Source organism: Metopolophium dirhodum, chromosome 1 (genome assembly GCF_019925205.1).
Source record: "Metopolophium dirhodum isolate CAU chromosome 1, ASM1992520v1, whole genome shotgun sequence".
Taxonomy (NCBI): Eukaryota; Metazoa; Arthropoda; class Insecta; order Hemiptera; family Aphididae; genus Metopolophium; species Metopolophium dirhodum.
The window spans coordinates 21896741-21913911 of record NC_083560.1 but is presented as its reverse complement, the minus strand read 5'-3'; the positions used below and the strand labels follow the sequence as shown (position 1 = coordinate 21913911).

Genomic DNA, 17171 nt, shown 5'->3' with positions numbered 1-17171 from the left:
ATGGCGACACTGACACTAGACTTCGACTGTCAACTGTCGAAATATCCGCCTGGGCTAGATAGTTCAGGGGCGCCATTTGAGGGGTGACAGGTACATAATATTTATAAATTTTTTATCTACAATTGGCCTAGGCGTCATTGATACTATGACCTTGGCGCATTGGCCTTCAGTTTGCCGATCTTTAACTGTGTATTTTCCCTTTTGTTTGATATCCTAATTTCAAACACAGTGTACTCTCAGTAAATCGAAGCTCATAGGGGGAAAAAAGTCAGTTTAAGTTGTCCGATTTTGATTCTGAAAAAAAATTTAAGCTCTGCAGAAAATTGTCTACAGATCGTACCGAACGCTTTGTAAAAATAAAATCTTATATTATTGTGAACTGTAACTTTGTTTTAAAGTTGATTTACTTGAAAATATCAGTTTTTTCAAATCATAAACAAAATTAAAATTCGTATTAAAAACGGAAAGGGTTTCGTACGATCTACAGACATTTTTCTGCTGAATTCAAATATTTTTTCTGAACTAAAATCAGACAACGTAAGCTAGCTTTAATGTTGGTCAAAACAATAAGTAAGTTGTCGTAAAATTCGTATAGTGAATGATATATTGTTATCGGGTTATTGGCATTTGCACGCACCTACGATAACCCAAATTGAATTTCAATCACACTCATTGGCGTGACTCCATTTAAATTTCAGCAGGTGCAACACTGTTATTGGTCCAATAAAGACAAATTAAGACATATTTAATTACAGTGCTTGTTTTGAAAATATAAAGTAGAGGGACTCCGTTTACTTTTAAAAAAGAGTGACTCCATCACTTGTTAAATGTTATTGATCCGTGAGGGCTATATCCCCATACCTCCTCTATTACCCCTCTTTAAATCAGAAAAAAATATTTATAAATAATCAATTGAAAAAAAGGTGTATAAGTGGATGTCGCTCTGCTGTACGGTAGGTTACAAGTGGGTCACTGTAATGGATGGTGTTAAATTTGAATTCAATGATATAATATCATTGTATAAGAAAAACGATTCTGAGCGAAAACGGTCAGTCAGCCTATGATTTTACCAAGTATATTTGATGATATTATTGTGAATAAAGTAATTTATATATAACCTATTTACGTGGAGCCTTGTTTTAAATTTTCAATCCTTAATCCCAAAATTTATAAATTTTTAACTACAAAATAATTAATAAACTATAAATTTGATAAATGTTGTCAAAATTTGAACTTCAAATGCTTATAAAAAAAAATTGTGCCTATGTATTTTTAATATTTTTCAACTGCTATTAGAACGATATATCAGGAGCCTTAAATTAAATTTTCACGCTTTTTTACCCAACAAATAAAAATTTATTGATATTTATAGAAAAAAAAACTAAAAAAATTGAAAACTGACAATGGCCGTAAACAGCTCAAAAAGAGTCAAAATATTTTGTAAATTTTATGGTGTATAGAAAATGCTAATATAAACATTCAGTCAAAATTTCATGTCCCTACGGTCATTTGTTTTAGAGTTACACCAAAAACCAAAATCGATTTTCTCGAAAACAGATTTTGCGTAAAAATTCCCGTTTTTCCTTAATTTTTCTTTTGTTTTTCACGTCGCTTGTGAAAACTACTGGGAAATTTTTACTTTTGACCCCCCAAAGTACCAACTAGATTCACTTTCCTATCAGAAAAGTTACTATTGAAGAAAATCCAAGCACTTTTACTGTCCTAAAAGGTGATGACAGACACAAAAAAAAAAAATAAATAAAAAAATAAAAAATAAAAAAAAAAACACACATCATTGTAGAATCAATACATTCATCGCTTCGCTCAGAATCTAAAAGAAGTTAAGTTAAGGGGATCGGTGGCGGACAGTTATTTTTGCCAAAACATACCAATCTTTATTCCATTATACTGATCGACCTAAGTACCTTTTGCAATAATAATTTTTAAAACTGATTTAAACTTGTTACTATGTCAACTTAAGATCAGTCAGTCCAATTTTCTAAATTTAACACCCCCAACTACTATACATTTAGTTTGAATATTTCAAAATTTCGGAATTTCAAATATTGATTATTCGGAATTTAAATTATAAATCATAAATGATCACATTATTAGATTGATTGGTAGGAACAAAAAACGTACAAATGAGCCGAGGGTGACTTGTACATGCATGTGCGAGAACCCTCCGCTATTTCTTTTGCACACAGTCACACACACTAATGATCACTTACTACGCACACATTTACAAGACCCGCATGCGTGCATTTTGAAAATTGCCTAATTTGTACTCCTTAAAAACTGTCTGCCACCGATCCCTTTAATATAAGACGTAGGTAATTACTGAAGTGGGAACCTATTATATTATTATAATAAATAATATCAAACTCAAAAGGATAATCAAAGTAATTAATTAATAGTTTAGTAATTATATTAGTTTATAGTAACTAATTTATAGATCCATGGTTATTAAATTGTGATGGTTAGGTTGCGTTAGAAATGCGTTACCCTTAAAAATAATAGTAGGTGTAGGTACGCTAAAATTTCTGAAAAATTAGTAGGGGTACTCCGTTCTCCTTCGTCCATCCTCAAGTCGAGCAATGTATATAAAGCAAATCGTTTTTCTCACGTGCACTAGGTATTGTTTTATATACAATTATATATATAGAAATATCAAAATCTGTATATTTTTAACATATTTAGGGATTATTAATAATTAAGTTATTATATAGATAAGGTTATTTTATTTTTTGTTCAGTAATGATCTTTTATACAAAATTTGACAAATCAATGAAATAGTATTGTTTTTTAATAGGTATGTAAAAATTCATATCTTTATTCTTTGCACCTGCTACATAATACCAGCAGGTGGTGCAAGTTCACCATCATGCACCACCGTAATTACGTCACTGCTCACACTAATAATCATTTACAACTATGCATATTTTAATATCACGGATGGTTAGGACGACATACAAAATTGCCTAAATGTTGCCCCTCAAACAATAGCTGTAGCGAGGCCCCTTGATGGGCCTTTAATGATTCACTTATAAGAGCTACGATACTAGCATGTGCTGTCTGTATTGAACAGGTAAATAATTATTTAAATGATTTTTATAACATTCAATTTGATTAAAAATCTATTTAATAATTGTGCTTTAATTATAATTTTAGAGCTCCAATTGCTGCTTTTGAATCAGCTGATATAAAATTTCTATGGTTAAAATTAAGGCAGCCGACATTAAATCAGTACAAACCATTACCTGTGGATAAGTTTGACTGTTGTTATATAAACACTAGCGAAATGAACGTTGATATTGATGGAGAGAGAGTAATTATGGTTAACCTTTATTAGTTATAATTTTAAACCATAATTGTGTTTATTAATCTTTATTGTAGATAAATTCAGAAGTACACAAATAACCGATTAGTTAATGTTGTTTTAGACTTTTATTAACAACATTGTTCAATGGTTTTCGAGTCAAAAACACCTGAACCTCTTTTCTGTCTTCACATCCTATATATATCATCAATAGTTTAACCTAGTTACATTGTACTTATTGACTATAAACATAGGCACAATTAGAGGGAACTTGGGGGGAGAATTAGCCCCCATCCCAGTTTTATCCATAGCCCCACAAGTTTTTTTTAATATTTTTATAGATTAAATTAAGTATTTATAAGTTTACTCTTATTTATAATACTAAATAATTGTACATTTAAGTGAAAACAAAAAATTTCGTCTTTTCAATTTTGAAGGTTGGGGTTTATTTCTTGTGAAGCAACGTCAGCATTGGCTTTCCATACATTTGGCCGACATTTACCAACTAATTCACCTATTTAAACCAAAATAAGAATGTACAATCTATTAATTTAATATTATCTTCACATCCATTAATGGACATCTTGAAAAACTACAAAGTTATGGACATGGGAAATTGCTGTAAGGATTTTTATTATTCTAAACTTTCAACGGATGCTGCCAATAAATATTTATGGCCAAAGTCGTTCACAAACAAATTTATTAAACATGGAATTGAGTACGAAAATACTGCTAGAGATTTATATGCTAGCTGCTTAAATCAAAAAATTGAGGAATGTTGTTTAGTAATTAATTCAAAAACCACTTGGTTGGGTTATACACCCGAGTGATAGTAAATAATGAAAATGTGCCAATAAAATTAATAGAAATAAAATGCTCTTTTAAAAGTAAAAGTGTAAGTATTAGAGATCTATTACCCAAATTAAATATTAGTATTCGACACTCAGATGATACTTTAAGTCTTAAAAAAGAAAATCATTCTTATTATGCACAAGCTGTATGGTTTTATTAAACGTTCAGCTGAGTGATTTCTTTACGATAATAATTATACTGTAATAGATATAAATCTATGATGAACTTTACTGTAAGATTTGTTTTTTGGTTTAAAAAATGTATATTTTGAAAGACTATTACATAACATAATTATACACTTACACATGCTAAGTAACATAAGAGTATTTTTATTGTTAAATATAAATTTACAATTTACATACAAAGTTGTTAACATACATTTTCTGATTTTATTATTCTATTAGTTGTTTATCATATTGTAAAATAACTTAATTATTTTAAATTTTTATTTACATAGAAAGATTTTTCATCATACATTGTAATTTATTAACTTTGATTCAAAATGTAAAATGCAATGGGATATTCAAATGTACATTATTCTTTAGTGTTGAGTTAAAATATAAAAAAGGTAGATATCAACTATTAAATTTATCCAGATCAAAAATTTGTAAGGCACTATTAATGTGGGTATAATCGTCCGCCATTTTGCAACAATTAATACATACAGATAACAGATTCAGCTGAACGTCATAAACGGAAATTGCTTATTTTTGCGAATACGTTTTTATTTTAACTTTTGCATTAAAACTGAATAGTGAATAATGGATATTATGGACATATGGTCTTAACTCTAAAATATATATATATTTTTAAATATCATGTGAATTGAACTATAAAATTCTCCAAGAAATGGGCGGTTGTACAGCTGTAAAATGTTCAAATACACGTAGCAAAGGTTTTCGTCTTTTTCGGTTTCCAAGAGACCCTAAAAGAAGAAAAACATGGTTAAAAACTTGTTGCCCTGACAAATGGCAGCCTACAAATTATGAAATGAGTATTAAACTAAACTTAAGAGTGCTTAATCATAACTTATTAATACTATTTAGTCATGTTAATATTTTTTTTCTGTTTCTTCAGAACATAGACATTAGATATAAATATCATAAAAAAGTAAAATATAATTTTATATCTTATGCATATTCCAATAGATCCATTTTGAAGAAGGACAATCCAAACAACATTGTCTGGATGGTGTCAAAACCCCAAACCAAATGCTATCCCAACATTATTTGCTATACTAAATCCACCTCGCTTGTTGGAAACCGAAAGAAAATCTTTGTATAAGGTATATCATTATTCATTATTAAAACTAATTTATTATAAGGAAAAATATGCTTTGTTACATAATTTATGTATACAAATATATTATTATTAAAAATAGTAGTAATTTTAATCTATTTTATATAATTAATTAATTTAAATGCTATAATTTTGAAGTTTTTATTTATTTTACAGACCATAGGCAATTGTAGCAGTGATAATGTTAAAAAAAAAAATGTTTCTTTGACTGAATAAAGGTTGTCACAGGCTAAAGTAAGTTTAATTTTAAGTTATGTTTAATTTAATTTTAATTTTTTTTGTATTTTAGTTGATAGAAAGTAATGTAACTATCAGTGAGAATTAGCTTCTGAGTGAGCAATTTTCGTTACTGGATCCAATAGTAAGTCTTATAAATTATAGTTAAAATATTTATTTTAAATACTGATGCATGTTGGTTTATGTAATTTTAATAAGCTACATGTAAAATGTGAGAATTATTGGTAAAGAAGTGTTAATTTAAATTCTGGGCTTAAATACATAATTAAATCTTACTTACAGTAAGTACTTGTATGTGTTGTCTCCTTATTACACACGTACGACATAGCAAATTTTCGTTCACTAGTTATATTTGCTTAATATACTTTATATAATATTTGTTTAGTTATTTGTATTTATTAAAACTGTTAATTTCTATTGTTTTATAGTAAGACACTGTTATTATTTTATAATTATTATTATGAAATTGATATGATAAATTAATAATAAATAAACTAGTTTAAAATAAAATTATATGTGATATTGTAAATAGTAAGAATTTTTGTTGCATTAATAAAATGTTTTTTTATATTGTAACTAAAAAGAAACAAATTTTAAATTTATAAAATAGTAAAGGTATAAAATCACAAAAGTAAAATAAATTTGAAAAATTAGTAATTATTATTTTATACATGTGAATCCAAATTAAGCCTAAATATATCAATTAATTTACAAAAAAATAAAAAATAAAAGCTGTTAACAATAATATATAAAAAATACATCCAATAAAAATGTAGTACTTACATACATTATTTATATGTAACTATATCTATTTTTTTTACTCAAATACTTTACAAAACTGTCATTGTTTTTCAATTGTACATAATCTCACCCAAAGCTTCATGGACCGTTTGTAATTTTGTTTCCAATAATTTCTTTTCTTATTGTAATGATAACAATTTATATTTTTCCTTCAATAGTTTTGAAAAATGATTGCCTGTTATATTGTAACACTGGTTATTATCTACCTGCAAAACATAAAATTGAAATTAAATTCAATGATACCAAACTACAAGTCCGTACATTTAGTTGTGTTCATACTCAGTGTTGGGTAGTAACGTAACGTGCGTTACCCCTAACTGTAACATAGTTACACTTTTCAGTAACGTTAAGTAACTTCATTATTATTATATTTGGATAATACAAGGGTAACTACGTTCATTATTTAGAAGTAACTTAGCAGAAGAATGGGTTACATTATAAATTTATTTTTTTTTTTTGGGAGGAGGGATATATTGTGGTGCTACTTCACGACAGCCCTTTCCCTCGTATCCACATCTGAAAATTGAATTATATTAATAATTTAAGTAGGTTTTATGTAATTACAACATGTTCCCAGTATAATCTAATATAATTATATAAATAAACGATTTTGTTTTAATATTATTTTTAACTTAACTAGTTATAATCATCGATTACAGTCCATAAGACAGCAACTAATCTAGTTTATTATTTTATTTATTTTTAGATCATATCTGATAAAATATGTACATCGACATACAGACAGACGGTCGTGTACGGATTACTGCTAATAACATAAGAATAATGTCATTGTAACTAGCTAGTTACTTTTGAGTAAAAAATGTAACATTGCGCATTACTTTTGTACTTGAGTAACTAACAAGTAATCTAGTTACCTATTTTATTTTGTAACTAGTAACGTAACTTAGTTACTTTTAAAAAGTAACTTACCCAACACTGTTCATACCTGAAGTCTTCTTTTCAAATTATTGTTTTCTTGTTAGATTAAAAACATTTCTTGCTTTTATTGTAGCAATATTGAGTGAAAATGAGCCAATTCAGAATCTTTGGACTCAATTACCTGTTATCAACGTTTAATTTAGTATATTATTTAGAATTATTAGGGTTAAAAAAAATTATTATCAGCTATTAAAATGTATAGTTACAGATACATACAATTATATTTATTTTAAATTTGAATAACTGCGTATATTTACTTATAATAAATAAGATTAAAGAATGTAGGTACCTTATAAATAAATTGAATAGATAAAATGGTTTAAAATTACTATTAATAGTATTAATAATAATTTTTTATATATAATTTAGGTAACTAAGCATATTTTTTACCTATAATAAATTTGTTTTAATAATGATATATACCATATACTAAGATTTTCTTTCGGTGGAGACAAAATACAATTCTGACAAAATACTTTCCGATGCATTATTTTTCCGACAAACCACTTTAAGATAAAATACAGTTTCGACATAGCTCTTCCTTTCGGTTTCCAACAAGCGAGGTGGTTTTGATATATCGAATAATGTTGGTTTGAGTTTTTTACACCATCCAGATGATTTTGTTCGAATTGTCCTTCTTTAAAATGGATCTATTGAAATATGCATATGATATAAAATACAATTTAACTATATTATAATATTTATATTTAATTTCTATGTTCTGAAGAAACCAACAAAAGATTTAACATGACTTAATTATGTTAATAAATTATGATTAAGCGCTTTTAAGTTTAATATAATACGTACTTCACACAACTCAGATGAATTTGACCCACATGATGTCGCCCACTATTTAGCTGCGTTACCCTTTGGTTTGAATATAATTAAATAGGATATCGTCCTAGGCTAGTAATTCTTCCCATAGAACTGATAGTGTTATTTCAAAGCCACTGGAGACTTTTCCTCCAGATCTTAAGGCAATGTTATTTAACCCTAATGTTGCAGTAACTATAGGGAAAACTTGCATTAGTTTCACTCTTAAACCCGAAGTCATCACAGGAAAACGACGTAACCAAACGCCAAAAAACCTTTCAATGACATTTCTGGTTCTAATTTGACTCATTGTACAGCTATTCTGCTGGTGTTAGGCAATATTGAAGAGGAGTCATCATATAACTAGCAGATAGTACTGCATCCCCGTATATACTCCTTGCTAAAACAAAGCTCTTCTTTTAGACTCTCAAAATATTTTGGAGTCATGAGTACTTCCATCATATCACGCTACAATAACCATGATCTTCAGATTAGCGTTGCATATCACCTGAATATTCAAGGAATAACTTCCTATTCCGAAATCACTCAGCGGTATCTCCACCTGAAATCCAGAAAAATCATTAATTTATAAAACATCTTATTATAACAAGTACCAGTGGTGTGTTGACCGTGATTTTGAAGGGCAGATGCCCGAACATTTTTAAGGGGTGGGTACTGGATTTAGTAAGAAATATTATTATACAAGACTACCTGACTACATCATCTGAATTAATTTGTTATTTAATAAGAATAATAACTTCGATAGTTATAATTATGCTAAGAAAAGCTATCTAATAGTATACCTACATATTATTAATTACACATTATACTACAGTGTACATTCTACGAATAAACAATAAATTAAAATAAGAAATTATAGTATTATGCTAGTGACTATGAGGGCATCCGGCATAGGCATTTTGAGAATATTATATTATTGCGATATAATCTATTTTTAGAATGATAAACTCGGAAATATTCAGGTTTCAGCTGTTCGTTACCAATGAACGATGATAATGATTGTATTGTACTATTGTCCTCATTATCGACCGTCGTAGTCTCGTAGACGACGTAGACTGTAGTATTTTACCTACTAAAGTTTTGTTGTAAACATAGTGGCATAGTCTAAAATTATAGCAGTGAAAACTAAATAGTAAATAGTACATAACTAAAAATTTTTTTTCATAATAACTGTCTATTATATTTATTAAGTATATCTGAAAGAGGTGTATGTCACTGTGGTAAAAATATTTTATTAATGAACAAACATAATCGTGATTTACATTTGCGTTCATGCAAGAAGAGAAAGAATTGTGTATCAAATGTTTCTGTTCAACAATTTTTATCGTTAGTGGATCTAAAGATAATTTGACAAAAAAACCAGCACTGACCGAAAAATCTTTCATCAGTATTTATTTTTGTATTTAATGTTTTATGGTTGTATCTTGTATAATATGTTTATATATTATATTACATTGTTACAACTTACAATATAATAATAGTAATAACATTTTATAATAATATGTATCAAATATCAATTATGTTTACCTACCTATTAATTTTTATATACTCAACTACATTATCCAAACATATTTATTTAAAATCTAAATATTTGTATGATTATTTATTAAAATATATTAATTATTTCTTCATATTCAATTTCAATATATCAGGCAAGGATACCATAGCATTAGATACTATTGAAGCCTTACAGAATGTGCTAGATGACATACCTTCTTGCTCTTTTTCTACTGAAAGTTTACAAACCCTATCAAATGATTACATTCAAGCATTAACAATGGTCGATATTGCTGATCAAAGATTATCAAAATTGAGGACACAAGAGTCAGTTGATACTATTTTACAAGAATCAAGAGTTTTCAGTTAAAAATGAACTTGATGAAATTGAATTTCCTAAAATTAGGCAAAGGAAACGAAAAAGAATGGACGATGAGAATAATTCTGATGAAATCACAAAGTCCAGTGGACTACTTTAGAACAAATGTTTATTTTTTATGTATCGACAAAATTAAAGTTTCTTTAACAGTACGGTTTAAAGATGCTAGAAATATTATGAAAGATTTATCATTTTTATCATACAAGAGATTAATGAAAGTAAGCAATGGAGATGTAGTGCCAAAAGATACCTTTGATTCCCTTAAAACTTGGATTCCTGAAATAGATAAAAATTCAATTGGAATGGAATATAGAAATTTTGCTATGAGTTTTCAGAAATTACAATAAGGTAAATGTCCAGAACAGTTACATGATGAAGATGTCATAACTAGTGAGAACACAAATGACGAAGATGATTCTATAATAAATAGCGAAATGGATGACGAAGACATAGTACATAACAGTTCAAAAAAAAAATGGTATCTCCCACACAAATATTTGAACTTTTGAACTCATTTAAGTTAGCCTCAGCATTTCCTAACTTATATATTGCTTACATTCACTATGCACAATACCAGCTACTTCAGTTTCCAGTGAACGTTCCTTTTCAAAAGTTTTACTCGTTAAGACCCGTTTACGTTCAACTATTGGTCAAGGTAGATTGGAAGGTTTACTGCTTCTATTTTGTGAAAAAGATCTTTCCCACAAAATTAATATTCAAGAAGTTATCGATACGTTAGCAAACAAATCAACTATATTAAAAAAAGCTTTGATGTTTAAAAAATATTTGTTATATCTAATAATAAAAAAAAGCAATTTTATATAAATACTATTCATAATTCATGTAAATATTTTCATTTTTTTATATTGTTATTTTTGTATAACTATTACAGTTAGAAACTAATATATTAAGTTTACAAAGTTGTTTATGATAAGTATTAAATTTATTTTTTAGTTACTTTTACATGAACTTAATATTAATTACTAAGTGTACGGTGGACTACATAGTAATTAATACTTCAATTATAGCATTCAAAATAAATTGATAGGTACTTTTTTGTTGTATATAGTATGGCATATGGGTCATGGGTAGTGGGTACTGCGTAAGAATTAAGGGGTCGTAGGTTATTCAAAAAATGAATTGCCCGATAAAATATTTCACTTTGCCATGCCACTGACAAGTACAGTAGTACTTTTAATAGTTTTTGAATAGAAAGATAATGAGAAAATTTAATAGAAAATGAACTGATCTCACTACAGAATACCACTAAGATACATTTAACATCAGAGGAAATATGTTCCTTTCACCATAAGAGCTTGAAAAAACGCAAATAACAATAAAAAATTATGAAAATGTCGCTTACTAGTTGTTTTCGTAGAAACGGTAAGATTTTGGACTATAAAGTATAAACTATTGATATTAGTTGGTTTCTTGTAACAAGTTACATGAAATATATATTTTGGATTTGCCAAAAACTTGAAATTTAAGATTTTTAAAACATTGATAAAGGGTGTTATAGAGATAGTGTTTTTAAAAACAAAAAATTAAAAATGTCAACATTGATCGTCTCTAAAAATACGGTTTTTAAGGTGCAGCACTATTAATTATGAATGTAGTTAAAATAATGTGATTTTTTTAAGCATAAATGATGTGTAGGTGAGATGGGTGTTGGAAAAAATGTGTTTGCCTACGACAATAATATTTGAGTTTGACGTGCCACTGAATGTGTCTACTTGTGTACCAATTGGTACTAGTAGAGAAATTACTAATTAGAGATAAGTGTTAATGGTTTACCTGGTGATTGCCACAACTTGACATAAGTACAGTCAATGGCACCAACGAATTTTGGAAACTTGGCTTTTCGGGAAAAATGTAACTGGGTCAGTCTTATCTCCTCTGGTGTTACAGGAAAATAAATATATTAACTACGTAGTGAAGCAATAGCACAGCTTACTTTGAGCACAATCCTATTTACTGTAGAGGAACTGAAGCCACACAGATCTCCAGCAGTGGTTTGGAAACATCCGGTTTGCTTATAACCGAAAACAGCACAGTAGCTGATTGATCAGTGATATCCATCAATTACTGTAGAAAAGAAACAAAATGGTCATGCTTTAGGAGCCTTACAGGCAAGTTACAATTATACTCTTCAATAATATAATATTGCTTCGTACTTTTGTTGAAATCTCATTGTAGCTAAACCTCTAGTGATTCGTAAAATATTAAATACTCTTAATAACTTGTACCTACATGTTGTTACGCGTAGGTACATGCTGACAAGAATTTTACCGACCTGTTTGTTTCATACTCAAGGCTTTCCTCCATCTTCTCCATATTCGACAAAACCGTTGATTTGGTGTATCTGTACCTCGTTGTAAAATCGCGGTCGTCCAGATTGTCAAACTCTTCTGCCATTTCCCGTATCCATCTAACGAAAACGGGGGTATCGTCTTCGTCATTGTCGTCTTCACGACATAGCTGAAAGACACGGTCACGAACTCGGTACATTTTGTGTGGTCTGCAGTGATTGTTATAAATTATAATGGTTTGTTTAAATTCTATTACAACAACACCGACGAAACACTTAAACTGCAAAAAAAACAACACAATCAATAAGCAGTTAATAAACATACGCAAGTTGATAACGTTATCAATACTCCTGTGGCGAGCGTCGGTACCTCCACACACGGACTATTAACATTGTTATCTATGCCTCCATACTCCTGAAACCAACGGTGGCGGTATATCCGATTGAGTTATCGACGAATTCCGTCGAAAAAAGTAAGTAATAATATAGTAATCAGAATCGCTAAATATCCGTCGCCATAAATCGACCTGTAGTTATAATAATAAGACGGCGCGCCGGAGGTTCGCAGCAAACCAAAATTGAAAACACCGAATCGCAGTTGCTTCCCAAATCATTTTAGATTCTAAGTGGAACGATAAATGTATTGATTTTACAATAATGTGTATTTTTTTTATTTATTTATTTTTTGTGTCCGTGTACACGATGAGTAGTCGAAATAATTATTAGATTTCCAACTTCAGTATCTGGTTCGATGGGAAAGTAAATATTGTTGGTGCATTGGAGAGGTTAAAATTCCCAATAATTGTCAAAAGCGCCGTGAAAAATAACATACAATTTATAGAAAAACAGGAATTCTTACGCAAAATCGATTTTTCACAAAATCGACTTTGGTTTTTGGTGTAACTTTAAAACAAATAACCGTAGATACATGAAATTTTCACTGGTTGCTTACATTTGCATTTTCTATAGGTACACGATAAAATTTTCAAAATATTTTGATTTGTCTTGAACGGTTTAGGGACATTTTAAGATTCCAATTTTATTAGTTTTAGATTCTGAGCGAAGCGATGAATGTAGGTATTGATTTTACAATGATGTGTGTTTTTTTTTAAATTTTTTTTTTTATTTTTGTGTCTGTCATCACCTTTTAGGACAGAAAAGTGCTTGGATTTTCTTCAACAGTAACTTTTCTGATAGGAAAGTGAATCTAGTTGGTACTTTGGGGGGTCAAAAGTAAAAATTTCCCAGTAGTTTTCAAAAGCGACGTGAAAAACAAAAGAACAATTAAGGAAAAACGGGAAGTTTTACGCAAAATCTGTTTTCGAGAAAATTGATTTTGGTTTTTGGTGTAACTCTAATACAAATGACCGTAGGGACATGAAATTTTGACTGAATGTTTATAATTGCATTTCCTATACACCATAACATTTTGTTAGTAACTCGAGCTGAAACCTATATGCTATTGCACTTTGCCCTCGTGGCTCATGTGAAGTCTACACTCCAAACTACATGACCCATTATATCTTAAATTCAATTTAGCCGCCACGCCTACTTATACGGCATACGATTCCGCACAATATACCTTATTACCTACCCAATTCCTCACATTTTCGTTATACATAAGATTTTATTTATTTAACCCAAATTTAGCACGATTCCACATCAAAATTGTTGCTACGTTGCCAGTTATGAGGAAAAATAATTATAATAATAATATTAAATAAAACAATTGATAATTAAAAAAAATTGTTATAGAAAAATAGTCAAATTAGTGAATATTAGTAGTTGATTACAATTTTTTTTCCTTGATATCGAGGACCAACTTGTGATAAAAATTGAATAATAATTAAAATAGCAATATTTAAAACACAAAAATGCGATATCAATATTATATACGTACGAACGGGTATTGAACAGGTAACTGATGAGTCCAGATAAAACATATATGTAATACACTGTAGACTATTCAGATAAGCTGGTATTTTGGGAAAACCAAAATAACGTTATAATCTTAAATGACTTATATTATGTAATATTAATATCTAATATTTTATGTTTAAAATCATTTTTATAATACAATCGGCAACGTCGCAAATTAGTTTTGTGCGAAATCGTGTAAATGAAAAGGTATATGTCGAATCGTGAGGTACGAATGTACGATGGCATACGATTAAACGTAATAGATATTGTTTGCATTTAATTCATAATATTGTTTTAAATATTATTAGATTCTGAGCGAAGCGATGAATGCATTGATTTTACAATGATGTGTGTTTTTTTTTTTTATTTTTGTGTCTGTCATCACCTTTTAGGACAGTAAAAGTGCTTGGATTTTCTTCAACAGTAACTTTTCTGATAGGAAAGTGAATCTAATTGGTACTTTGGGTAGAAGTAAAAATTTCCCAGTAGTTTTCAAAAGTGACGTGAAAAACAAAAAAAAATTAAGGAAAAACGGGAATTTTTACGCAAAATCTGTTTTTGAGAAAATCGATTTTGGTTTTTGGTGTAACTCTAAAACAAAATATGACCGTAGGGACATGAAATTTTGACTGAATGTTTATAATTGCATTTCCTATACACCATAACATTTTGAAAATATTTTGACTCTTTTTGAGCTGTTTACGGACATTGTCAGTTTTCAATTTTTTTAGTTTTTTTTTTCTATAAATATCAATAAAATTTTATCTGTTGAGTAAAAAAGCTTGAAAATTTAATAGGAGGCTCCTAGGTAATTGTTTGATGAAAAAAAATTAAAAATCCTTAATCACAGTTTTCATTTATAAGCATTTAAAGTTCAAATTTTGACAAAATACGGAAAAATCACAAAAATTAGCAAATTATTTTGAGTTGAGAATTCATAAAAAATTTTTTTTTAAATCTTAGATTTGAAAATTTAATACAAGATTGTCCATAAGTTTGTCTACCTTTATCAAAAAAAAAATGTCTACCAGAAACTTAAATTAAATTTTTATGAGCGTCTGAAATTTATATTTTTACAACATTTGATATTCACTCGATTTCTCATGTAACAATTTTCTTATGTTATTGTAATTAAAAAACGAATGACTGTAGATACTTGAAAATTTCACTAAATGTTTATATTAGCATTCTCTATACACCATAAAACTTTGAAAATATTTTGACTCTTTGAGAGCTGTTTACGGACATTGTCAGTTTTCAATTTTTTTAGTTTTTTTTTATATATATCAATAAAATTTTATTTGTTGGGTAAATAAACCATGAAAATTTAATATAAAGATCCTGATATACCGTTCTAATAGCAGTTTAAAATATTAAAATACATAGGCACAATTTTTTTTATAAGCATTTAAATTTCAAATTTTGACAACATTTATCAAATTTAAAATTTAATAATTATTTTGTAGTTAAAAATGTATAAAATGTTTAACTTTTATGGCTAAGGATTGAAAATTTAAATCAAGGCTCCACGTAAATAGGTTATATATAAATTACTTTATTCACAATAATATCATCAAATATAATTGGTAATATCATAAGCTGACTGACCGTTTTCGCTCTGAATCGTTTTTCTTATACAATGATATTATATAATTGAATTCAAATTTAACACCATCCAATACAGTGACCCTCTTGTAACCTACTGTACAGCAGAGCGACATCCACTTATCCACCTTTTTTTTTCTATGAATGTCAATAAAACTTTATTTTTTCGCTAAAAACGATTGAAAATTTAATACAAGACACCTCTATATTGTTACAATGACATTTGAAAAACATTAAAAATCCTTAGTCACAGTTTTTTTTATATAATAAGCATTTAAAGTTCAAATCTTGACAAAATACGGAAAAATCACGAAAATTAGCAAATTATTTTGAGTTGAGAATTCATAAAAATTTCTTTTTTTTTTAATCTAAGATTAGAAATTTTAATACAAAATTATTCAAAAGTTGGTCTACCTTTATCAAAAAAAAAAATCTCTATAAGAAAATCAAATTAAATTTTTATGAGCATTTGAAATTCATATTTTTACAACATTTGATATTCACTCGTATTTCTCATGTAACGATTTTCTTATTTTATTGTTATTCAAAAATGAATAACTGTAGATACATGAAAATTTTACTGAATGTTTGTATTAGCATTTTTAATACACGATAAAATGTATAAAATAATTATAAAGGCTCCTGATACAATGTTACAATAGCAGTTGAAAAATATTAAAAATACATAGTCACAATTTTTTTTTTTAAGCATTTAAAGTTCAAATGTTGACAAAATTTATCAAATTTAAAATTTAATAATTATTTTGTAGTTGAAAATTTATAAAATGTTCAACTTTTATAGCTAAGGATTGAAAATTTAAAACAAAAATAGGTTATACATAAATTATTTTTTTCACAATTATATCATCAAATATACTTGGTAATATCATAGGCTGACTGACCGTTTTCGCTCAGAATCGTTTTACTTATACAATGATATTATATCATTGAATTCAAATTTAACACCATCCATTACAGTGACCCACTTGTAATCTACTGTACAACAGAGCGACATCCACTTACCCACCTTTTTTTTTAAAAAAAAAACAATGTTTATTAATTCATTTCATATTATATCATAATATTAAGAATATTTTGATGGAATAACAAAACAAATTAACAAATTTAACTGATTTTATTAAGATAGCTACTACTTTTATCATCCGATATGGGCATATCCA

At 28.1% G+C, this 17171-nt stretch overlaps 1 long non-coding RNA gene across 1 annotated transcript; it reads right to left on the bottom strand.

Moving 5' to 3' along the window:
* Positions 1-4698: 4698 nt before the first annotated feature.
* LOC132936881 (uncharacterized) lies at positions 4699-8816 on the bottom strand. Its single transcript, XR_009663553.1, has 5 exons — positions 8255-8816; positions 7871-8097; positions 7439-7568; positions 6579-6714; positions 4699-5096 (listed from the first exon to the last, which is right to left on the bottom strand). It is a non-coding gene; the product is annotated as an uncharacterized LOC132936881 (long non-coding RNA).
* Positions 8817-17171: the final 8355 nt, after the last annotated feature.